Below are 25,138 nucleotides of genomic sequence, written 5' to 3'. Positions count from 1 at the left end.
ATTGTAGAGCCTTGGCATTCATCTTGCAGCCACTTGTACTAGAGCTCTTCTGCGATGGGACTGAACCTAAAATAATGAATTCAGTGAGATTATTATCTGAGACATAATGTCTCACTAGGGACAGGTGAGAACTAAACCCATCTAGAGCTTCCTAGGTCGCACTAGTGGTAAAGAATCTGCCTGCCAATACAAGAAACATAAGAGACTCGGGTTTGATTCCTGGGTCATGAACATTCCGTGAAGGAGGGCACGGCATCCCACTCCAGTATTCTTGCATGGAGAATCCCATGGACAGAGGAGCCTGGCGGGCTACAGCCCATAGGGTCACAAAGAGTTAGACACGACTGAAGTGACTTAGCACAGGGCAGCACAACCCCTCCTGTCTTCAGATACCCTTTAAGGAGTTCTCAGTTCCTAAGAAAGAGCTACTTCCTTCAGTGGTCATGAATGGCAAACCCAATCATGTTCTGGTTATATCCTGTGATTTTCCTACAGGCTGTCAAGCAGTACAGATCTTAACCAAGTTCATCAAGATAAAGGCAACAGTTAACATCTGGGGACTATATGGGATCCCCAACTACTTTTCAAGACATAGGGCTTTGCTGGTGGCTCAGACAGTAAAGAATCCGCCTACAATGCGGGAGACCTGGGTTTGATCCCTAGGTCGGGAAGATCCCCTGGAGGAGGGCATGGTAACCCACTTCAGTATTCTTGCCTGGAGAATCTCCATGGAGAGAGGAGCCTGGTGGGTGGCAGTCCATGGGGTCACAAAGAGATGGACATGACTGAGCGACTATAAATGTCACTGTCAATGTCTTCCAAGACGTAAGTTTCCAAACTAAGAAAATGCATGATGTAGTATAAGGCTGCTTGATCAATGGCTGCAGCTCAAGCATTACATGGAAACTTGTTAAAAGTACAGAATATCCATTTCTATTCCAGATCTAGGGGATCGTGCTCTCCATTTTAACAAGTTTCTAAGTGGTGTATGTGGATATTCAAGTTTGGTAGAGCGGCTCAAGTCTAAGAGCCATCTCAGATGTTGACAAATTTCAGTTATATACCCCTACTTGGCAACTATAGGACTGCTCTTCTCACCTGTCAAATGGGGATAATTATCCCTGCATCAGGATTGTTGTGGAAATTAAATGAGATGTCTAAAGTGAACATGTAGCCTATGTGACCAGGGGCATGAAATTATTGAACAAGAACGATGCTTTGGGTCTACGTGGCTTTTGTGCTTAAGTGCATGCCACGCTCCTCTGTCCATGGGATTCTCCAGGCAAGAATACTGGAGTCGGTTGTCATGCCCTTCTCCAGGGGATCTTCCCAACCCAGGGACTGAACCCACGTCTCTTATGTCTCCTGCATTGGCAGGCAGGTTCTTTACCACCAACGCCATCTGGGGTGTGGCTTTCAGGGAATATTAATGGTCTTACACAGGAAATGTCATGGCCCTTTGCCATGTGAGATCCAGTTTTCAGCCCCACCTCCAAACAGGAAGTGACTCTTCCTGCCCAGAAGGGAGTCTGAAAAGAAATGAGAATTCTGAACAGAAATAAGTGGAATAACAAGGCAAAGAAAAGAAAGGACAGGAGGGTATAAGAGTCAAGACTGAGGAGAAAAGAAGAATATAGAAGGAAAGGGGAAGAAGGAATAAATAAATCCTGGCCCTCTGCATCCCAGGACTGTACTTTCTCACTCTTTTCTGATGACTTTTGACTCATTGAGTGAATTTATTTTTCTCCTAAATGTTTAGAGGACCTATTGACCCCTAACATTCTCTTCAGATCATTTCTCTCTTGCCAGTGATAGTCATACAGATTTCCAGCAAAGATATTGTCTTTATCAGTTCTGTTCAAGGAGGTCTTCAGCATGGTCCATTCACAAGAACACTTTGGAAAGTGTCACTTTGGAAAATTCTAGAAGTATGTTGGGAGAAGCACCCGAGTCACTGGAAGAAAATTCCAGAAGTATATTAGGCAAAAAAGATTCAGCCTGAAACACCAACTACTTTCTCTGTTATAGACTGGTGTGAACACTGGAGACTGAGATGACCTCTCCAAATCCTAGCCTCCCAGTCTATGAAATGAGCAGAGTGGGCTATGTGTTATCTTCTGCTCTTTCTGGGCTTCAGGATTATATCATTTTAACTGTGACACACACCTGGTGATTTTCTAAGACTGTGTAGAGACTAGCATGGTGCTACCCAAACAGAAAGGACCTCTGGAAAAAAATAAAGAAACAAGCATGGTTGAGAATAGATGGGGGGGCGGGGAGTGCCATGGAAGGGAAGAGGTCAGAGCGAGGTACAGGAGGATGGAGCTGACTATTGTCCAGGAGGGTACGGAGTTATCTAAACAGATGGGCATGAATATTACCAGCTAGGAACAATTCCTATTGCATCCCACGTGATGAGCGAGGGTTGGTGCCCCAGCTGTGCCGGCAGCTGTCTGCCATGAGGCTATATACCCAGCTAAATGGGAAATCTTTTCTGGAATTGATGAGCCATACTCAGGCAGCAGCCAGAGCTCTGAAGCTCCCATCAATCACTTGGCCTCCACTACATTCCTTTGCTTGAATTAAACAAACAAATGCAAAAAGATCTGAACTTCATTAAGTCCTTTCCCCTCCAATTTATGTCCCAGCCACACTACCTCTCGATCAAAATACTTTCCCTCTCTGTGAGATATGCAATTTCCAGTTGACATGTGTGGTATCTGAAATGAGGCAGTGTAGTAAGCACAGTTAAATCAGATTTCAGGGAATGACCTTAATCTTTGAGTAAGAAAAGCACCAGCAAACCAGTAATCTAGGTTCAGAGAATTTCAACATTGGGAAGACCCCTGCGGATGCTCAGCTTCAAGCCTCATCATTTTACAAATGAAGAAAGAGGGATCAAGGTCACGCCATGTATTGGCAGAAGGACTGACGCTGGAATTCAAGTGACATTACCAACACTTTAGGTCTGCTTCTACCACTCTTATTAAAGTGCATGATGTTAGCAAGCTGCTTGTAAATTTTGGAGACTAATCCCTTGCTGGTCACATCATTTGCAAATATTTTCTCCCATTCTGTGGGCTGTGTTTGTCATGCTGAGGGAAGTAAGTCAGACAGAGAAAGAGGAATATCATATATGCAGAACCTAAAACAAAATGACACAAAAAACTTATTTACAAAACAGACTCACAGAGAATGAACTGATGGTTACCAGGGGAGGAAGGGATATGTGGGACAGACATGGACACACTGCTATATTTAAAATGGGTAATCAACAAAGACCTACTGTATAGCACAGGGAACACTGCTCAATAATATGCAACAACCTAAATGGGAAAAGAATTTGAAAAAGAATGGATACATGTGTGTGTGTGTGTGTGTGTGTGTGTGTGTGTGTGTGTATCGCTGTTGTACACTTGAAAGTATCACAACAGTGTTAATCAACTATACTCCAATATAAAATAGAAGTATTGAAAAGGGTATTTCACCTTCTCTTTGAGGTCTATGTCGGTATATTCATGGCGCTGTGTAGTCTTTGAGTCCTCATCTAAGCAGATTTATGATATTTTTCACTGAGTGGCTGACATCTAACTGAAAGCACTTTTACCCTACTGTTAGGCTGTTTTCCATTTTTTGCCTTTAGAATTTACCTGCAACAAACTTTTTATGTACCTTTGTATCAGCTGGTTTTGTGCACATTCTGAGTCTGTTCCTCTCTCTAAATTCCCAAAACTAACCACTTTGTTGTTTTTTATTATTATTATTATAAAGAACTCTCTGAAATTATATTTATTGTAAGGACTACTTAAGTTACTGCAGTCATATACACAGACCTGGGTTTATCAGACTCAGAATTCTTCCACACAAACACAAAAATACATATATGTGCTCAAAAGAAATAAAATGCAATATTGTCTCTCTTGGAGACAATAACCGAATATATTTGGATCAAACTCTTTTCAGAGGCATATTCAAGCACAAGGGAAGAAGGGGGCCTGTAAGGAATTTGATAGCTTTGGGTTAAAGGAAAGAATAGTGCAGACAAATGCAATATGGCTCAGAAAAGGAACAAAATGTCTGAGGATCAGACTTACAGGGAAAGATCTAAAAGTAATACATATGTATAGCTTGACTCTGTTATAAAAAGGACACTCAAACAGCCTCTAAGCTTGAAGTAAACAACAGAGCAGCAAAGAGACACTTACTCTGTTTTGCATTTCATTCACTTGCTTAAAAATTGAAAGGCGGTTCTAGAACACATTTCCCTCTACTCCCCTAAGCTCGCTCCTTTAATGTTAAACTTAATTATTTGGCTTAAAGAGGAAAGGAGGACAAGCAAGAGTCATTTTCTCACTCATGAATGAATCATATTAATATCTGCTCTTTCCAGTCTCTTTCCTTTTTCCCCTGCCCAACTATCACCTGAGAGGACAACACACAGTTATCGCTTCACTACAGAGTTTCACAGTCTAACAAATATGGAATTCCTATTTCTTGCTTTTCTTTCCGGTTCTCCTGATGGCCCATGTGTAGATGGTGGGACAGGTTGGCCTGCTTCATACTCAGCAGAGGAGGCAAGGTGAATGAACTTGCCTCATGGAATATGTCTTTTATATGACATCTGAAAAGCTTATCAATAGACACATTATCATTCCATTCCAACCACCTACATAATCAGTACGTAGGGATTCATGACACCAGTCAGTGACAATTTTTAAAAAGTGAGATTCAACAATGCCATTTCACTTGTGTAATTCAGAGAAAGATTATAAAACAGCAACCCAAAACATTTCCATAGAAATCACATCAAGTTGCACCATTTGTAAGCAAAATCATAAAGGAAAGAAACAGTTTAAGAGAGCAACCATGAAAAATAAAAAAAAATAGAGACACAAGTGTATTTGAAAAGGGTCCTACTCAAATCTGTTTCATTATTTATGAAGTGGTTAAAGAAATGAGAAATGAAGTATGACTTAGTACCCTGAGGCCATAATATTAAACTTTCTGTAACCCCAGAATCATTTTTCCAAACAAATCTTACTTAGATGCTGAATATATAAAAAGAGTCAGAGAGGCAGAATGAAAGTCAGTGTATATCTCAGTTTTCAACCTTAAAAAAAAAAAAACCCTCTGAAATAAATGCAATGTTCCTTTTAAACTCCAAGTTCAAGGCAAGGCCTTCCAAACAATGAGCCAAACATACCCTGAGATCCATTCAAGATCTAAAGTTGAAACTGTTAGCCCTACATAGAAGAAGTACCTGGAACCACTAACGATAACACTCAGCCATACATTCATGGCCCTTCACAATCAGCTCCACAGGGTTGGAGTTTTGAAGAGCCCCACATCCCTGGGTTTCCCGGGTGGCTCAGTGGTAAAGAATCTGCCTGCCAATGCAGGAAACACAGGTTTGATCCCTGGGTTGGGAGATCCCCTAGAGGAGGATGTGACAACCCACTCCAGTATTCTTGCTGGGAAATCCCAAGGACAGAGGAGCCTGACAGGCTACAGTCCATGGGATCACCAAGAGTCAGACATGACTGAGCATGCACACATCCCACCTGCCCAGTCTCATGGCCCATATACCTGTGAGCCAGCTACATCCAACATTTGAGAGCTCTAATTCTCTTTGTCTAAAACATCTGCCCCACACCTTTTATTCCATTTGATATACAATCAAATTTCAAAAATCAAATCCTCAGAGATGACAGCACATTTTGTCCCATTTGTCTCTACTACAGGGATTAGTATAATATTAGATAATCATTTAGGGAGTTTTCCCTCTTGTCATTAGAGTGGAAATTCTACAAACAGAGAGACTATTTTATTCTTGGTATCAACACAGTGTTTGGCACATGTGTATAAGTGTGTGTGTATGTGCACACTCAGTCATGTCTGACTCTGAGACCCCATGAACCGTAGCCTCCCAGGCTCCTCTGTCCATGGGATTTCCCAAGCAAGAATACTGCAGTGGGTTGCCATTCCTTTCTTCAGGGGATCTTCCCAAGCCAGGGATCGAACCTGCATCTCCTTGCATTGGCAGGTGGATTCTTTACCACTGAGCCATCTAGGAAGCCCCAGCTGGTGATGATAGTCGTCATGAAAACTCTTGAAGAGTAATAAAAACCAACATCTATTTAGAGTTCATTATGTGTCAGTCTCTGCGCTTAAGTACTTTACATCCATTATCTCATTTTATCCCCACAACAAAATATTTCCTCTTCTCAGTGCCATTTTGCAGATGTGCAAACTTTAACACAGAATTATTAAATGCCTTGACCAGTTACATGAATTCACCATGCTGGGACTCAGTTCACCCTAACCTAAACAGTCAAGCAACAGAGTCTGAGCAGTTAACCACTAAGCTGAATGAATAACAAGCCAGAAAGCAAATCAATATAAGACGAGACAAGACTGGGCAATTTTAAGTATACGTTAAACCCATACATTCTAAGTTCAGCACAATGTTAAAAGTCTCCCTTTGAATCTTACAATACTTCTGCTCTTTCTCTTCCTGTCTAACCATCTCTCTATCACTGACTGGACTTACACAAATTTGATGCCTTAAGAAACTTTGAAACAAACCTAATTACCTCTTCTCAACTCAAGAGTTTCAATATGTAAGCCCTGTAGGTGACTCTGCATCTATTTAATCCATGGATGGATGGATGGATGGATGGATAGGTATGTGGACAGACGGTGGATCAGTAGATGAATGGGTGGATGGATGTACAGAGAGATAGATGAGTGATCCCATCTCTGCCAATCCTCAAAATCAAAGCCCAAGTTTTGGTAGAAATAGCAAATGACATAAAAAAGAACAAAGACTGGCTTTGATTCCCAGATCCAAAAAGCAATAGCCTCTCTAAATTTTGTTTTCACTGTAGCTTTGATCTCAATGGCCACTTTGAGTTCAAAGCCCCGAACTGCATGTATTCATAGGTAAGTTATTGAGTTCACTATCTGATGCGAGTCACTCTGTCTTAAGTGAAATTCTACCTCTGGTCCCTTCTGAAATTATGGTGAAAGGTAAGATTTGCTTGCAAGGATATCTATTCAGTAACTCTGTGGAACCTGCCCAAATGTTTACAATCAACATAAACGTAAACCTCCTCTTTTCTGATTCAAAAAGAGAGAGAGAGTGATTGTGTGGTAACAAAAGCAGAGAATGATGGATATCACATGCCCTTTAGGTAAGGTACTCTTGTACGGAACAAGTGGCAATTCTCAAGTACTAATGCTCTTGGCTATCCTTGTCAATAGCTTCTAAGGATCTTACTTTCTTGGCATTTAAAAGAAAGAAAGCAACATACACAAAAAATAATTATTGAGCTTCTATTATTTGCTGTGCTCTGGGCTTTTGACAATATTGCAGCCTATGAGACAAGCATTCTGCTGTTATGGATCTGTACATGCTGTTATGGAGACTGTACAGAAGTCCGCTACATAGGAACCCTCATGTTGTGGACTTTCAAAGATGAGAACACATCCCTGCATGCTAGCTGTTGCAGAGTACTACAGTACTTTTCAAGGTATTATACAGTCAGATTAAAAATGTTTTCTTTACTTCTGTGTGTGTGTGTGTTTTATGTATGTATTATTTGCATGAAAAGTTTTAGAAACCTATTACAGAATGGACATGAGTTTGAGCAAACTCTGGGAGGTAGTGAAAGACAGAGAAATCTAGCATGCTGCAGTACATGGAGTCACAAAGAGTCAGACTCGACTGAGTGACTAAACAACAATAGAACAGTACCACATAGCCCATTGTGTTAGTTGAGTAACACACGGAAATCAGTCCTGGGTGTCCATTGGAAGGACTGATGTTGAAGCTGAAACTCCAGGACTTTGGCTACCTGATGCGAAGAGCTGACTCATTTGAAAAGACCCTGATGTTGGGAAAGATTGAAGGCAGGAAGAGAAGGGGATAACAGAGGATGAGATGGTTAGAAGGCATCACTGACTCAATGGATATGAGTTTGGGTAAACTCTGGGAACTGGTGATGGACAGGGAGGCCTGGGGTGCTGTAGTTCATGGGGTCGCAAAGAGTCGGATAAGACTGAGCGACTGGAGTGAAGTGAACTCAGAATAGAACTTATTTGCACATAGTTGCATGAGAAATCGGCTATGAAGAGTCAGCATCATGATGATGCTCTAGTGAAGACTTACACTACGTGGTTGATAAAACATTATGTAACAAAAGATCCCACATTAGGGCCGGGGAAGTCCCCCCCCTGGGGAAGTGATCCTTAGGTTCAGGATAAATAGGTAACTCCTGGGCAGAGAATGGAAGAGAACAGGATTCCAGGGAAATGTTACAGAATGGACAAAAGTGCTGAAGCTGGAATAAATAGGGAGTATCTAGGACTCTGAAGGAATTTCAGTGAGGTAGAAGCACAGAGAAAGTGGAAGAGAGGCAGGGAATTGGGTATCAGAGAAGGTTCATTATTTATCAACTGATCAGTATGAATGCATTCAACTCCTACCATGTACAGACTCCTATGCTGAATCTATGTAGAGAGTGAAACTTGAAGCGATGTATTCATTCAGTGTGGCTTTGGACTTTCTTCCTTATCTCTCTGATAAATCTTCCATTGACTATGACTCAGTGTATTTGGGGTCTATGTACAAACACTGTTCCTTTCCCAAAAAGCTTTGATGTTCTAGGATAACAGGAGTCAATTCTTGGGGCTTTCCTGGTGTTCAGTGCTAAAGAATCCACTTGCCAATGCAGGAGACGTGGGTTTGACCCCTGATCTGGGAAGATCCCACATGCCTCAGACCAGCTAAGCCTGTCTACCGCCAGTATTGAGCCTGTGATCGAGAGCCTGGGAGTTGCAACTCCTGAGCCCACACGCCACCACTCCTGAAGCCTGCACGCCCCAGAGCCCGAGCTCCACCACAAGAGAAGCCGCAGCAATGAGAAGCCCACCTACCGCACCTAGAGGGGAGGCCCCACTCGCCGCAATTCGAGAAAAGTCCATGCAGCAACAAAGACCCGGCACAGCCAGAAGCAAACAAATAAAGTTTTTAAAAAAGAATCAGTTCTCTGTGGAAATCAGGCCTCTGTGCTGTCACAATTTTTATAGAAGCAGTATGATTTCATAAAAGCAAACAACAGAAGAAAAACCTTGAGGCATATCACCTAAGTATATGGTATGATCATTATTACCATATTTTTCTCTATTTACCCTCATTGTTAGTCTTGAGGTGATAAAAACATTTTATGTATAGAATGCTTTATGTAGCATTTTTGTACAATATTTTTTTTTCTTTGACTTGAACCAGACAGTCAACTTGGGGAGGCATTATTACAGGTGGGGAAACAACTTTAACAAGCTCATAAATTTTCCCCAAAGACGATGTTAGTTAGTATGAAAAAAAAGAAAAACAAGATTAGAACCTTCTCTCAGCCCCGTGTTCTTTCTTTTAATAAAGGTATTACTCAAAAAGGTGACCACACAACATCCGGTTAACATACAGATTCCAGAGTCTTGTCCCAGAGCTGCCACTTCAAAAATCTCCAGAGCCCTCTAGGTTACCAAAGTGGAAATATGGAGGGGAAGGGAATAAATGAGGGGCTTGGAATTAACACAGAGCTTCCCTGACAGCTCATTTGGTAAAGAATCTGCCTGCAGTGTGGCTCAGACGGTAAAGCGTCTGCCTACAATGCAGAAGACCCGGGTCCAATCCCTGGGTCATGAAGATCCCCTGGAGAAGGAAATGCAACCCACCCCAGTACTCTTGCCTGGAAAATCCCATGGACGGAGGAGCCTGGTAGGCAACAGTCCATGGGGTCACAAAGAGTCAGACACGACTGAGCGACTTCACTTTATTTGCAGTGCAGGAAGACAGTGGTTCAATTCCTGGGTCGGGAAGATCTGTTGGAGAAGGGATAGGCTACCCACTTCTGTATACTGGGGCTTCCCTTGTGGCTCAGCTGGTAAAGAATCCGCTGGCAATGCAGGAGACATGGGTTCGATCCCTGGGTTGGGACGATCCCCTGGAGAAGGGATTAACATACACACGGTACTATATGCAAAGTAGATAACCAACAAGGACCTACTATAGAGCATGGGAAACTGTACACAGTATTCTGTAATAACCTATCTGGGAAACGAATCTCAAAAAGAATGAATACATGTGTAACTGAAACACTATGCTGTCCACCTGAAACTAATGCAATATACATCCAGTCTACTTGAATAAAAAATTTTTAATGTAATAAATACTATTCTTAAGTTTGAAGACAAAAACTAGAAATAAGTTTACAACAGGAAGTGAGCTTGCCTCCTTCAAGATGATCTCCACCTATAAGTCAGCACCACTGACCTGGAATACGCCAAACATCCACCCTCCTGACAGGGATGCCTCTGTTCATTACTGGACAAGTCTCACCCTCTTCTTAGCAATCGTTTCTTTAGACTGTATTATATGTATTGGGTTTTCTGGTTATAAGAGTAAAATCTGGTCACTGAAAAATATTAGAAACTACAGCTAAGCATAAAAAGCTGAAGTGCTATACAAACAGCTCTACCACTCCCAAAATGATCATTGTACCTGGTGTTGGTTTATTTTCTTTCACACTCTTTTCTCCTGTGCATACAAATGCATTTTTACACCATTAGGATGGACTTCCTGATCATTTGATATCCTAATTTCTTCACTCAGTATGATATTGTGAGTATTTTCCAAATCATCACACATACTTCAAATTATTATTTGGAGGGCTCATTATTTACCAGCTCATATTGAGAGTCTACTGAACTCCCATCACGTGTAAACCCTCGAGAGTTAAAGACATAGGAAATTCAGATCATAACTTATAAAAATTTTTAAAAGATCAGGTAAAAAAATCCCTTAATCTCTGAGAACCTATTTCCTAATATTTATAAAATAATGCCATCTCAACAGGGTGTGAGAGAATTGAGACAATACATGTGAAATGCTTAGCATTTAGTATGTAAGAAAGTAAGTAGTAGTCTCCTTAAAGAAGTATACATGTGGAATACCAGGAAATAGACATTAAAATGGGCATTTACCAGGACAGGGGAGAATGTGAGAAGGAAAAGTTTTCTATAGAGTGGAAGCTTGCTACTCCAAGTGTGGTTCAAGGTCTAGCAGAATCACCATCACCTGGGAGCTTGTTAGATGTGCAGGGCTTCCAGCCCTGCCCCAGACTGAGTCAGAATTTATATTTTAACAATATTGCTGGGTGATATGTATGCCAATTAACATTTGAGGAGCACTGAAGCTAGACAGATTCTTGGTGATTGGCAAAAATGAGACACGCTGGGAGAAGATCAGGTCAAAGGGCACTCCATGGTTGGGAAGAGCAGAGAAAAGGAGTCTCAAAGCCAAAATACTGAAATGTCCTTAGCAGGTACTTTATTTGAAGCAATGGGTTGTTTGGTAGTGCAGTGAAAGATGAAGCTGGACTTATAAAACAGGATCATATTATCCACGGTCTCAGATACTAGAGATTTTGCCCGTATCTCTCCTCTGGTCTCATGCCTTCACAACTCTCCCTCACAAGTTCCTTTTTTCAGTAGAGCTACAATCCTATAAACATACAAATTTTAAAGTGTGAGCAGCTGACCAGCTGGAACGGAAACGGAAAATATTCCAGGCTCCACTCCCCAACCTCTTTAAGGACAAATGAGTGAGTGAAAGTCGCTCAGCTGTGTCAGACTCTTTGCGACCCCATGGGCTGTAGCCCACCAGGCTCCTCTGTCTACAGATTTCTTCAGGCAACAATACTGGTGTGGGTTGCCATTTCCTCCTCCAGAAGATCTTTCCCACCCAGGGATCAAAGCCAGGTCTCCTGCATTGTAGGCAGGCTCTTTACCACCTTCAAGGGTGGGGACCTAAAACTGACAATTTGAGGACCACTATTATCATCCACCATCTATCATATGGACATTCTTTATACAGTAGCCACAATTAAAAAAAAAAAAAAGCTTGTTATACAGAGCGAAATCAGAAAGAAAAATATCATATATTAACACATATATATGGAATCTAGAAAAATGGTATTGATGAACCTATTTGCAGGGCAGGAATAGAGGTGCAAACATAGAAACAGACTTTGAGCACAGCAGGGGAAGGAGAGGGTAAGATGAATTGAGAGAGTAACATACACATTGAAACATACACATCACCATACACAAAATAGATAGCTAATGGGAAGTTGCTGTTTCACACAGGGAGTTCAGCAAGGTACTCTGTGACAACCTAGAGGGATGGGATAGGGTAACGGGTAGGTTCAAGAGGGAGGGGACATATGTATACTTACAGCTGATTCACACTGCTGTATGGCAGAAGCCAACACAATATTGTAAAGCAATTATCCTCCAATTAAAAATAAATTTAAAAACACAAACAAAAAGAACCTCTTTGGAATTCCATTCCGTAACTTTAAAAGAAGCACTAGGAATTCCATCCATATGCATTCCTTAAAAATAAAGATCATTATTTTCTCTGTATCCCTAATACCAATGGCAGATTGGGTGTTCAACAGCTTTTGTTGAATGGATAAATGCATGAATGAACCAATGACTAACGCAATAATTTCAGAGAGAACTGAAGAAAACAATGATGCATGTAAGTTACAGTTACATTCTCTTAATAAAAGTAACGAGCAATAAAATTAACTGTGCTCATGTTCACAAAGAATAAAACTCAAAATTACCTACCACTAACTTCTCTTGAAAAAAAAAAAGACTGACTTAAAATTGATGAATATCCAACCAATAAAGGCTTCTTAGAAAATGAAACCTTTCCACTATGGATGAAACAATATTGTTTTGAAAACAGTAGTTTACAAAAGATTCATAGCTTGGGGAATGCTGGAAATTCCTCTGTAAAGCATGGCATGCATCTAAACGAGATATTAACCAAGTTTAGAGTTGGGGCTCAGTGCAGGACTGTGAGAGTTCATCAACATGCCGTTCTCCCTACCATTCAAGGAAAAAGAACAGAATTATTGATGTTATTGGGAGTTTTCTCAAATAATCATCTCAGAAATGAATAAATATGCAGCAGTTGAAAATTCAAGGAATTTGGTATATGTTAGAGTAATGAACAGGCTTCCCTAGTGGCTTAGACAATAAAGAATCCACCTGCAATGTGGGAGACCTGGGTTCAAACCCTGAGTTGGGAAGATCCCCTAGAGGAGGGCATGGCAACCCACTCCAGTATTCTTGCCTGGAGAATCCCCATGGACAGAGGAGCCTGACAGGCCACAGCCCATGGGGTCGCAAAGAGTCGGACACAACTGAGAGACTAAGGACAGCACAGAGTAATGGGCAAGATGAGGGAGGAGCTGTTTCTTTACATTAGCAATGATGAATTGTACAGAACAGAAGGGAACTCAAGTCACCATACTGAAATAGCTCACTTCAAGTGTTGATAATGGTTACTAAGCAGTGTCAACACCCCATTTAAGCAAATGGGAGCCTACGTGAGACCAGGCCGTTTGTGTCAGGATGCTTAGCTTTGCAAAGACAAGAAAGATGCAACTCAAACTGCTCAAGCAAAAGCAAAAATGAAACCAGGAAAATAACTCACATTTCTGAAATTTGCAGGTTTTTTCTCTCTATGCAAATCTTTTTTTTTTTTTCTTTCAAGTAATGGTAAAGCATTTCTTTCTTTCTTTGGCTGTGCTGGGTCTTAGTTGTGGCACATGGGATCTAGTTCCCTGACCAGGCATCAAGCCTGGGCCCCTTGCATTGAAAGCATGGAATCTCACCTACCAGACCACCAGGGAAGTCCCTTCTGGCTCCATACAAACCTTGGCTCAAGCACCAATGCCCTCAAACCACAGTTCCGGGTCCTGTCCTATGACTGCTGTCCATCGCAGCTTAACTCTCAGGCTCCACGTGGTACTGAGATGACTGCCAATAGCTGAAGACTGCTGAAGTGTCCAAGGTTCAAATCCAGAAAGAAATTAGTTTTTCCTCCCAGTAACACCTGAATTAAACAACATCGCCCATCAGGAACTAATTACCTGGGTGAGACTAGGGTGACATGACACTATCCTGTGCCCACATCTGGATGAAGCACTGTCACCAAGGAGATTCAGTCCTCTCAGACGGCAGGCTCACAGCTTCCACCTCTGGCATCCAGAGGAGAGCCCACCTAAAAGTCAAGGACCAGAAGCAGGGAAGAAAAGAGTTTCCCAAAGAAAACTCTGGGTTTCATGATCAAGGAGGAGGACATGGATTCCAGGCAGGTGAAGAGAGCAAATACACTGCTGTTGCTCAGTCGCAAACTTGTGTCTGACTCTTTGGGACCCCATGGACTATAGCTTACCAGGCTCCTCTGTCTGAATTTCTCAGGCAAGAGTACTGACGTGGGTTGCTAATTACTCCTTCAGGGGGTCTTCCCAAATCAGGGATCAAACCCTTGACTCCTGCATCGGCAAGCAGATTCTTTATCACTGAGCCATGTGGGAAGCCTGAGCAACTACAAACTAAAATGGTATTCAGGTGACAGGTTTATAGGCCATATTTGACAACAGTTACTCCAAGGCATTATATTTGGTGTTGGTGGTTGAAGGATGAGACAAAGTGGTTGTCTTTTGTGGAATTACAGAGCATCATGCTCTACTGAGAAATCTAAATGCAGGTCAAGAAGCAACAGTTAGAACTGGACATGGAACAACAGACTGATTTCAAACCAGGAAAGGAGTATATTGTCACCCTGCCTATTTAACTTATGTACAGAGTACATCATATGAAATGCCAGGCTGGAGGAAGCACAACTTGGAATCAAGATTGCCAGAAGAAATATCAATAACCTCAGATATGCAGAAGACACCACCCTTATGGCAGAAAGTGAAGAAGAACTAAGGAGCCTTTTGATGAAAGTGAAAGAGAGTGGAAAAGTTGGTTTAAAACTCAACATTCAGAAAACTAAGACCATGGCATCTGGTCCCATCACTTCATGGCAAATAGATAGGGAGACAATGGAAACAGTGAGAGACTTTATTGTTTTGGGCTCCAAAATCACAACAGATGGTGACTGCAGCTATGAAATTAAAAGATGCTTGCTCCTTAGAAGAAAACCTACAACCAACCTAGACAGCATATTAAAAAGCAGACATTACTTTGTCAACAAAGGTCCATCTAGTCAAAGCTATGGTTTTTCCAGTAGTCATGTATGAATGTGAGAGTTGGACTATAAAGAAAGCTAAGCACTGAAGAACTGATACTTTTGAACTGTGGTGTTGGAGAAGACTCTTGAGAGTCCTTGGACTGCAAGGAGATCAAACCAGTCAATCCTAAAAGAAATCAGTCCTGAATATACATTGGAAGGATTGATGCTGAAGCTCAAACTCCAATACTTTGGCCACTGATGCAAAGAACTGACTCATTTGAAAAGACCCTGATGCTGGGAAAGATTGAAGGTGGGAGGAGAAGGGGATGACAGAGGATGAGATGGTTGGATGGCATCACTGACTTGATGGACATGAGTTTGTGTAAGCTCCAGGACAGGAAAGCCTGGCATGCTGCAGTCCATGCAGTTGCAAAGAGTCAGACAGGACTGGGTGACTGAACTGAACTGATTCTCTACTGCTCAAAATTCCTGAATGGTCAGGACAAACTGAAACACAGCAACAGGTCTTACAAGCTTCAAGACTTGGCCTCAGTTTCTCTCACTGTTCTCCACATTCCTACTCTACAGTCTACAGCACTCAACTTCCTTTTCCTTGAAAGAATTCCCATCTCTCCTTTCCTTGTGCAAATGCTGTTTTTTTGTCTGCCATGCCTTGCTCAGTCATTCTGTCTGCTCCAAGCCCTCACATACTCCACCCATCTGCAGGGATAAATCTCATCCATCACTCAGCCCTCCCTGCTCAAGAAAGCCTAAGTTGAAGGGGGAGTGCAATGGATTGGGAGATTGGGGCTGACACATATACACTATCAACACCTTGTATAAAATAGTTAACTAATGAGAACATACGGTGTAGCACAGTACACTCCACTCGGGGCTTGGTGGTGACCTATATGGGAAGGAAATCCAAAAATAGGGGGATATATGTATACAGATAGCGGATGTATTTTGCTTACAGCAAAAGCTGCTTCACTGTATGTAAAGCAACTACAGTCCAATAAAAATTAGCTTTTAAAAAAGGAAGCCTAAGCTTATGATCACCTCTGCTATTTTCTCCCATAATGTCTAGTGCTTCACATTTAATACCTCTGATCCCAAAGGAAAATAAAGCTCCAGGGGAAAGTATTAAGTGCTCAGGAAATATTCAAAGATGGATGGATGGGTAGATGGATAGATGCATGGACCAAAGTCTAAAAAAAATACACTGAAATATTTTAGCTCTACTAGCTTATACATGCATATATAATATTTATGTGTAAGTTATATATTTTCTGCATTCAGTATTTATTTGTCAATTCTGCGCCTGCTATGGTTTGAGGCACTGGAGACACATCAGGGAAAACAGATAAAAACAGTGTAAGGACAGACAATAATAATAAATAAGCAAAGGATCTAACATGTTAGAAGGTTTTTAACAGAATGGGCACAGCAGATGTTCACTGAGGAGGTGACATCTGAGCAAAGATACCAGGGAGGGGAGAGCAGAGCTGTGCAAATATCTATCAAGAGGGCTGCAGGCAGAGGTCAGCCAGAGCAAGGGCCCTGAGGTGAGCACAAGCCGGGCTCAACACAGGCTTGCACTGACCTGAATCACAACCATTTTATTACTATGAAGAGCAAAAACTACTTTCACCTAATTGCCAAAAGATCATTTTTTTTATTAGTTGGAGGTTAATTATTTTACATGGTTTTTGCCATGCATTGACATGAATCAGCCATGGATTTACATGTGTTCCCCATCCTGAACCCCCCTCCCGCCCCCCCCCCCCCCCATCCCTCTGGGTCTTCCCAGTGCACCAGGCCCGAGCACTTGTCTCATGCATCCAACCTGGACTGGCGATCTGTTTCACACTTGATAATATACATGTTTCAATGCTGTTCTCTCAGATCATCCCACCCTCGCCTTCTCCCATAAAGTCCAAAAGTCTGTTCTATACATCTGTTTCTCTTTTTCTGTCTTGCATATAGGGTTATCGTTACCATCTTTCTAAATTCCATATATATGCGTTAGTATACTGTATTGGTGTTTATCTTTCTGGCTTACTTCACTCTGTATAATGGGCTCCAGTTTCATCCATCTCATTAGAACTGATTCAAATGAATTCTTTTTAATGGTTGAGTAATATTCCATGGTGTATATGTACCACAGCTTCCTTATCCATTCGTCTGCTGATGGGCATCTAGGTTGCTTCCATCTCCTGGCAATTATTAACAGTGCTGCGATGAACATTGGGGTGAACGTGTCTCTTTCAGATCTGTTTTCCTCAGTGTGTACAAAAGATCATTTTTTAAAGATTTTTTTTTTTTTGGAAGATTTATTTGACCATCTTCAGTCTTTACTGAATTTGCAACAATATTGCTTCTGCTTTATGTTTTTGGTTTCTTGGTTTCAAGCCATGTGAGATCTTAGCTCTCTAACCAGGGATCAAACCCATGCCCCCTGCACTGGAAGGCAAAGCCTTAACCACTGGACCACCAGGAATTATTCATTTTTACCTATTTTTAATTATTTAATTTGGAAATATTACAGGTATTTTTACCACAGTAGGAAGACTTTATAACTCAAGAACTTTTTCCAATCAGCCAAAAACTTAAGAAAACAGGAAAAAGAAAAGAAAAAAACAAACATTTTTATTCAGTGTGTACTGACCTAAAAATGTTCATTTGCATTAACTTTATTCATGTGACAATTTAAAGGGCATCCCTTAATCATTCAAAGAGGAAAATGTCTACTAAAATGTAGGAAAATCATGTAACAGCTATGAAAGTTTCTTTTTATTACTGTTTTCATAACTAAAAAGTTTAACAGGTACCAACAATTACATTAATATTACTATTAATGCCTATGTTTTTCATTAGGAGTTGAGAAACATCTAAACAGCTACCTTGAATATTTTGTTTTATCCCTGGTAATGATAAGCTTTCATATTTGAATTCTTCCCATCTGGTTTGCTTCAATAGAATTATAAAGAAAAGAGTATAACAAATTTAATTACATGAGCCATGTTTCTAAGATGATACCCTGTTCATGGAAACACATTCAGGTTCCTCATATTCCCAAACTTGCTTAAGAGTTGTTTACAAAATAAGCCTCTTCCTGTGTTCTAAACTTCCTGCAATGGGCCCACTGATTCTGAGCAAAGCCATCCCTCGGGCTTCCCTGATGGCTCAGCAGTAAAGAATCCACCAGCAATGCAGGAGATGTGGGTTCCATCCCAGGGCTGGGAAGATCCCCTGGAGGAGGGCATGACAATGCACTCCAGTATGCTTGACTGGAGAATCCCATGGACAGAGGAGACTGGCGGGTCACAAAGAGTGGGACACGACTGAAGAGACTTAGCACACATGCTCAGAAACATCTCTTATAAAGACTGAAGGAACATGTCAAACAGCAGCAACAGTGATACTAAGCTTGCATGTACTGATGCTCACCCTGTGCTCAGTCAGCTCAGTCACTCAGTTGTGTCTGACTCTTCGTGACCCCATGAATTGCAGCACGCCAGGCCACCCTGACCATCACCAACTCCCAGAGTTTACTCAAACCCATGTCCATTGAGCTGGTGATGCCATGCAACCATCTCATCCTCTGTCGTCCCCTTCTTCTCCTGCCCCCAATCCCTCCCAGCACCAGGGTCTTTTCCAATGAGTCAACTCTTCACATGAGGTGGACAAAGTATTGAAGTTTCAGCTTCAGCATCAGTCCTTCCAGTGAACACCCAGGACTGATCTCTTTTAGGATGGACTGGTTGGATCTCCTTGCAGTCCAAGGGACTCTCAAGAGTCTTCTCCAACACCACAGTTCAAAAGCATCAATTCTTCAGTGCTCAGCTTTCTTCACCATCCAACTCTCACATTCATACATGACCACTGGAAAAACCATAGCCTTCACTAGATGGACCCTGTGCTAGACACTGTCAATTATTTCATCTAATCATCACAACATTCCTGATAAAGGATGTACCATTTTTATTCTCATTAGACAGATACATAATCCCTAGAAATTACTCTCTAAATGGCAGGAGCCCTGTGGCACCAAGGGACCTCACTCTCTTGACCATATGGATTAAATTTGGCTAAGTATGCAATCAAAGCAGGATTGGCTAGACTGTCCCTCCTAGGAGAGATGACAGAATTAGTGTCTGCAGTTGCCTGGAACCTCCTATAATCTGGAGACAGAGAAGCAGGGGAGGACCCTTGCTAAGAGAGTAAAATGAAGCAGAGTTGGGAGAGTGTGCAGAGAGAAAGGGGCTTCCCTGGTGGTGCTAGTGGTAAAGAATCCATCTGACAATGCAGGAGACACAAGAGATGCCAGTTCAATCCCTGGGTTGGGAAGATCCCCGGGAGGAGAGCATGGCAACCCACTCCAGTATTCTTGCCTGGAGAATCCCATGGACAGAGGAGCCTAGAGGGCTATAGTCCATAGGACTGCCAAGAGTCGGACATGACTAAAGTGACCTAGCATGCACATATGCAGAAAGAAAACTTGCTTCAGTTGTTGATGCCTTTCTGGTACCTGTTTCCATTCTCTCCTGAGGCCTGACCACCACTCCTGCCCTCAGGATCTGTACACCACATGGATTAAACTGCTGCTGCTGCTAAGTCGCTTCAGTCGTGTCCGACTCTTCGCGACCCCATGGACTGCAGCCCACCAGGCTCCTCTGCCCATGGGATTTTCCAGGCAAGAGTACTGGAGTGGGTTGCCATTGCCTTCTCCGATGGATTAAGCTAGTGGTCCCCAAAGTTTTTGGCACCAGGGACCCAAAAGAAGACAATTTTCCAAGGACCAGGGTTGGGGAGGGGATGGTTTCAAGATGATTCAGACTCATTGTTTATTGTACACTTTATTTCCATTATTATTATGTCAGCTCTACCTCAGATCATCAGGCATTAGATCCTGTACATGATCTCTCACATCCAAGTCATTACTCTGCACCCAATAGGGTTCATCAACACAGCACTCTAAGTAATAACAATCCCCTTCAAATCTGATTGTTCTCGTTCAGTTGCTAAGTTGTGTCTGACTGCAACCCCATTGGCCAAGCTTCCCTGTCCTTCTCCATCTCCCAGAGTTTGCTTAAACTCATGTCCATTGACTCAGTGGTGCCATCCAACCATCTCATTCCCTGTCACTCTCTCCTGCCCTCAGTCTTTCTCAGCATCAGGGTCTTTTCCAATGAGTTGACTCTGCATCAGGTAGCCAGTTTTGGAGCTTCAGCTTCAGCATCAGTCCTTCCGATGAACATCCAGGGTTGATTTCCTTTAGGCTTGACTGGTTTGATCTCCTTGCTGTCCAAGGTACTATCAAGAGTCCTCCAACACCGCAATTCAAAAGCATCAATTCTTCAGCGCTCAGCCTTCTTTATGGTCCACTCTCACATCTGTACACGACTACTGGAAAAACCATAGCTTTGACTCTATGGAACTTTGTCAGCAAAGTGATGTCGCTGCTTTTTAGTAAGATGTCTAGGTTTGTCAAATCTGACACTCAAGGTGTTATGTTCTTTCAACACCTATTCCAAAATCTAATACCAAAAACAGTTTTCTCACCTTTCATACACAAATACTTCTTTAGTCCTTACCACGCACAGACATACTTCATTACTTTTGCTTTCATTGCATGTTATAGTTTCCCTCTGTAACATGTATCACAACCATAATAAAGTAATTGTATACAATTATTTTATTTCTCATCTGTCTCCCCTGCTAGACTATTAATTCCATAAGGGTAGATTGAGTATGTCTAAAGCAATAACTGGCATAGAAATTTTTAATCAAATAATTAATCCTCTTTCCCTTCCCCTTATCCCCATTTACAGGAGCTCAGAGAGAATAAGAAAGCTGCAAGTGCTTACATAACTAGGACAGAGCAAATTGATGTAGAAATCCAGCTCTTTCTAAAGTGTTTTATTTTTCCACTGCTTTCAGTATCCCCCCAGATATGTCCATGTGGCTTTTAAATTACACAAAATTCCCCTTGCCAACAGCTGTATTATTTCAGCAGCCATTTAAGGATGTTAACATAATACTTTGGGCAATAAAAGCAGCATTGCAAAATAATCACATTTATTTTCACATCCAAAATAAAATCCCACTATGTTAAAAACTAAAGATACAAAGCAAGAATTAGGTATATTACAAACCACCTCCAGGGCACAGGTTATCTTGAAGCATCTTTGAAAATCCTCTTTTAAAATAAGAATAGTTAAGGACGTACTCAAACTAGTGTCTAATTATGCCTCAAAGAAAGACCAACAGGTGGTCTCCCTGTGGCTCAGTCTGAAGAATCTGCCAACAGTGTGGGAGACCTGGGTTCAATCCCTGATTGGGAAGATCCCCAGGAGAAGGAAATGGTAACCCACTCCAGTATTCTTGCATGGAGAATTCCGTAACAGAGGAGCCTGGTGTGCTATAGTTCATGGGGTCACAAAGAGTCGGGTACATCTGAGCAACTAACATCCATTGATTCAAGGCCAACAAAGTAGTTTCCTTAAAATCCCATGCTGTTAAGACATTCAACCTCCTCTCTCAACTTCTAGTATTTTAGGTTGTTTTTGGAGCCTAATGTGGTAGATAAAGGAAATTGGGAAATTGAAAGGACTTGGAGGGAATGATTGGTGGGAATTTTTTAAATAAAACAGACATCCTAAAAGATCTTGCCTGACCTGTCAGTGCTCCAAAACTGGCAACCTACAAGAGAGACAGAAATAGGACCTGGGCTAGTCCATTGTTTTAAAAATAAAATATATACCTAATATTTACACAGAGCTGATTTGAAATAAAAATTTTGATTTCTTGCTGCATTTGAAAAAAGTCTGAGCTCTCTTTAGATGGAACTCTTGCCCTCAAACTTGCTTGATTCTTTTTTAGACCTCATTCACTTATAAAATCAGCTGTAGAATTTGCTTTTGATCCCGCCAGTCTGAACTGACAATTCTCTTCCCATATTCTCAAACTCCAGCCACACTGGGTTTATTTCATTTCCATTAACTCATGAAGCTTCTTCAAATATGTATCCATCAGTGTTTTGTGAGAAAACAGAAGTCATTCTGTTCTTCTAAATATTTGAAGCATAAAAGTATTTAACACAGGGAATTAGAATCAAACTTTTAAAAGGCTTGAGAGCAAAGATTAGGGAAATGGCTACCAACATTTAAGAAATCAGGAAGTGAAAGAATCATAAGAAATCACCCATCCTGGTATCAGCCAAAGAATCAGTGAGTCTCAGGACAGCATTTGAAATCTGCTGACCCAACTCTCATCTGGAGTCTGATTACGCTTACAGGCAGTGCACGGTAACTGCCAGGGAATAAAGGCTTCTCGTTCTCGTTTGTATTTCAGATCTCTCACAGCACCTCTCATTGTTAAAATCTATATATTTTTTTTATTTGGCTGCTCCAGGTCTTAGTTGTGGTACACAGGATCTTTTAGTTTCCCATGTAAACTCTTAGTTGTGGCATGTGGGATCTAATTCCCCAACCAGGGATTGAGCCCAGGGCCCCTGCTTTGGGAGCCTGGAGTCTTAGCCACCGGACTACCAGGGAAGTGCCTCATTGTTTAAATCTACCTGGGAATCCTGCTGGCAAGGAAGTCTGGGGGGAAAATGTCCAGGCTTCTGGTCTTTGTCCTTCAAAAGAACACCAAACCCAGCAGGGACAAAACGAAGTACAAAAAGGAATTTCCAGCACACTGTCACCAGGCCTTTGCCAGTACACTTGATTTGGCTAGAATGCTCTCCACCATCCCCCCATCTTCAAATCACGTCAATCAACTTTGTAAGAAAGAATTGGGATGGCTGAGGAAGGACCTCAGAAACTCCACTCCTTGGTAAAATCAATGACAACAGTGGGGGAAATGATCAAAAACAATATTTTCAGACTCTAGAAATTAACCAAAGTCTGTTAACAATCCAAGGTAAATTTATACTCCCCCAAAGTAGGTGAATCTCAGTTTTCTAAAAAATGTGAACTTTGAGGTTTCCTAATTTGCCCATCGTGCATGCCCTTCTACATTTTCATCTCAGCATTGAAAACTAACAACCTCACAGTTACGGCCACCATGAAAACCAGCAGCCAAGTAGTCACTGAAAGAAAAAAACAGGTTTGAAGTTTCTTTAAGAGCCTGATTCCTGGAAAACTGTCATTATGTGACTTATCTGCCAACTCCTTATAAACCCTCACTAACAGCACTTGTCTTTAATTGACCAAAAACTCAGAGTCTGCCCAGTACAAAAAGTCTTATCTCTATGGTATTTGTCGGAAAAAAAAACCTAGCAATTATTTAACACAGCATCTGTCTGATGAGGTAATAGTAGTGGGGAAAAAAATAAGAAATTGACTGAAAAGTTTAAAAGAGAGGCACGGGCTATTGGATGTCCATGAAAGGCTTTCAACAGCTCTACAGAGAACTATGGACAGCGGTTCATGACAATGTACAAGAGGCAGTGGTCAAGACCATTCTCAATAAAAAGAAATGCAAAAAGGCAAAATGATTGTCTGAGGAGACCTACAAATAGCTGAGAAAAGGAGAGAAGCGAAAGGCAAAGGAGAAAAGGAAAGATATTCCCATTTGAACGCAGAGTTCCAAAGAAGAGCAAGGAGAGATAAGAAAGCCTTCCTCAGTGATCAATACAAAGAACTATAGGAAAACAACAGAATGGGAAAGACTAGAGATCTCTTCAAGAAAATTAGAGATATCAAGGGAACATTTCAGGCAAAGATGGGCACAATAAAGGACAGAAATGGTATGGACCTAACAGAAGCAGAAGATATTAAGAAGAGGTGGCAAGAATACACAGAAGAACTGTACAAAAAAGATCTTCATGGCCCAGATAATCACGATGGTGTGATCACTCACCTAGAGCCAGACATCCTGGAATGTGAAGTCAAATGGACCTTAGGAAGCATCACTATGGACAAAGCTAGTGGAGGTGATGGAATTCCAGTTGAGCTATTTCAAATCCTAAAAGACGATGCTGTGAAAGTGCTGCACTCAATATGCCAGCAAATTTGGAAAACTCAGTAGTGGCCAGAGGACTGGAAAAGGTCAATTTTCATTCCCATCCCAAAGAAAGGCAATGCCAAAGAATGCTCAAACTACCACACAATTGCACTCATCTCGCATGCTGGCAAAGTAATGCTCAAAATTCTCCAAGCCAGACTTCAACAGTATGTGAGCCATGAACTTCCAGATGTTCAAACTGGATTTAGAAAAGGCAGAGGAACCATAGATCAAATTGCCAACATCTGTTGGATCATTGAAAAAGCAAGAGAATACCAGAAAAACATCTACTTCTGTTTTACTGACTATGCCAAAGCCTTTGACTGTGTAGATCACAACAAACTGTAGAAAATTCTTCAAGAGACAGGAATACCAGACTACCTTACCTGTCTCCTGAGAAATCTGTTTGCAGGTCAAGAAGCAAGAGTCAGAACCGTATTGGAATAACAGAATGGTTCCAAATTGGGAAAGGAGTACGTCAAGGCTGTATATTGTCACTCTGTTTATTTGACTTACATACAGAGTACATCATGAGAAATGCTGGCCTGGATGAAGCACAAGCTGGAATCAAGATTGCAGGGGAAAATATCAATATCTTCAGATATGCAGAAGACACCACCCTTATGGCAGAAAGCAAAGGACTAAAGAGCCTCTTGATGAAAGTGAAAGAGGAGAGTGAAAAAGTTGGCTTAAAACTCAACATTCAGAAAACTAAGATTGTGGCATCTGGTCCCATCACTTCATGGCAAATAGAAGGGGAAACAATGGAAACAGTGACAGACTTTATTTTCTTGGGCTCCAAAATCACTGCAGTCATGAAATTAAAAGACACTTGCTCCTTGGAAGAAAAGCTATGACCAACCTTGACATCTTATTAAAAAGCAGAGACATTACTTTGCCAACAAATGTCCATCTAGTCAAAGCTATGGTTTTACCAGTAGTCATGTATGAATGTGAGAGTTGGACTATAAAGAAATCTGAGCACTGAAGAATTGATGCTTTTGAACTGTGGTGTTGGAGAAG

Source organism: Cervus canadensis, chromosome 22 (genome assembly GCF_019320065.1).
Source record: "Cervus canadensis isolate Bull #8, Minnesota chromosome 22, ASM1932006v1, whole genome shotgun sequence".
In the NCBI taxonomy this organism is placed as follows: domain Eukaryota; kingdom Metazoa; phylum Chordata; class Mammalia; order Artiodactyla; family Cervidae; genus Cervus; species Cervus canadensis.
Note: the sequence above shows the minus strand (reverse complement) of the source record.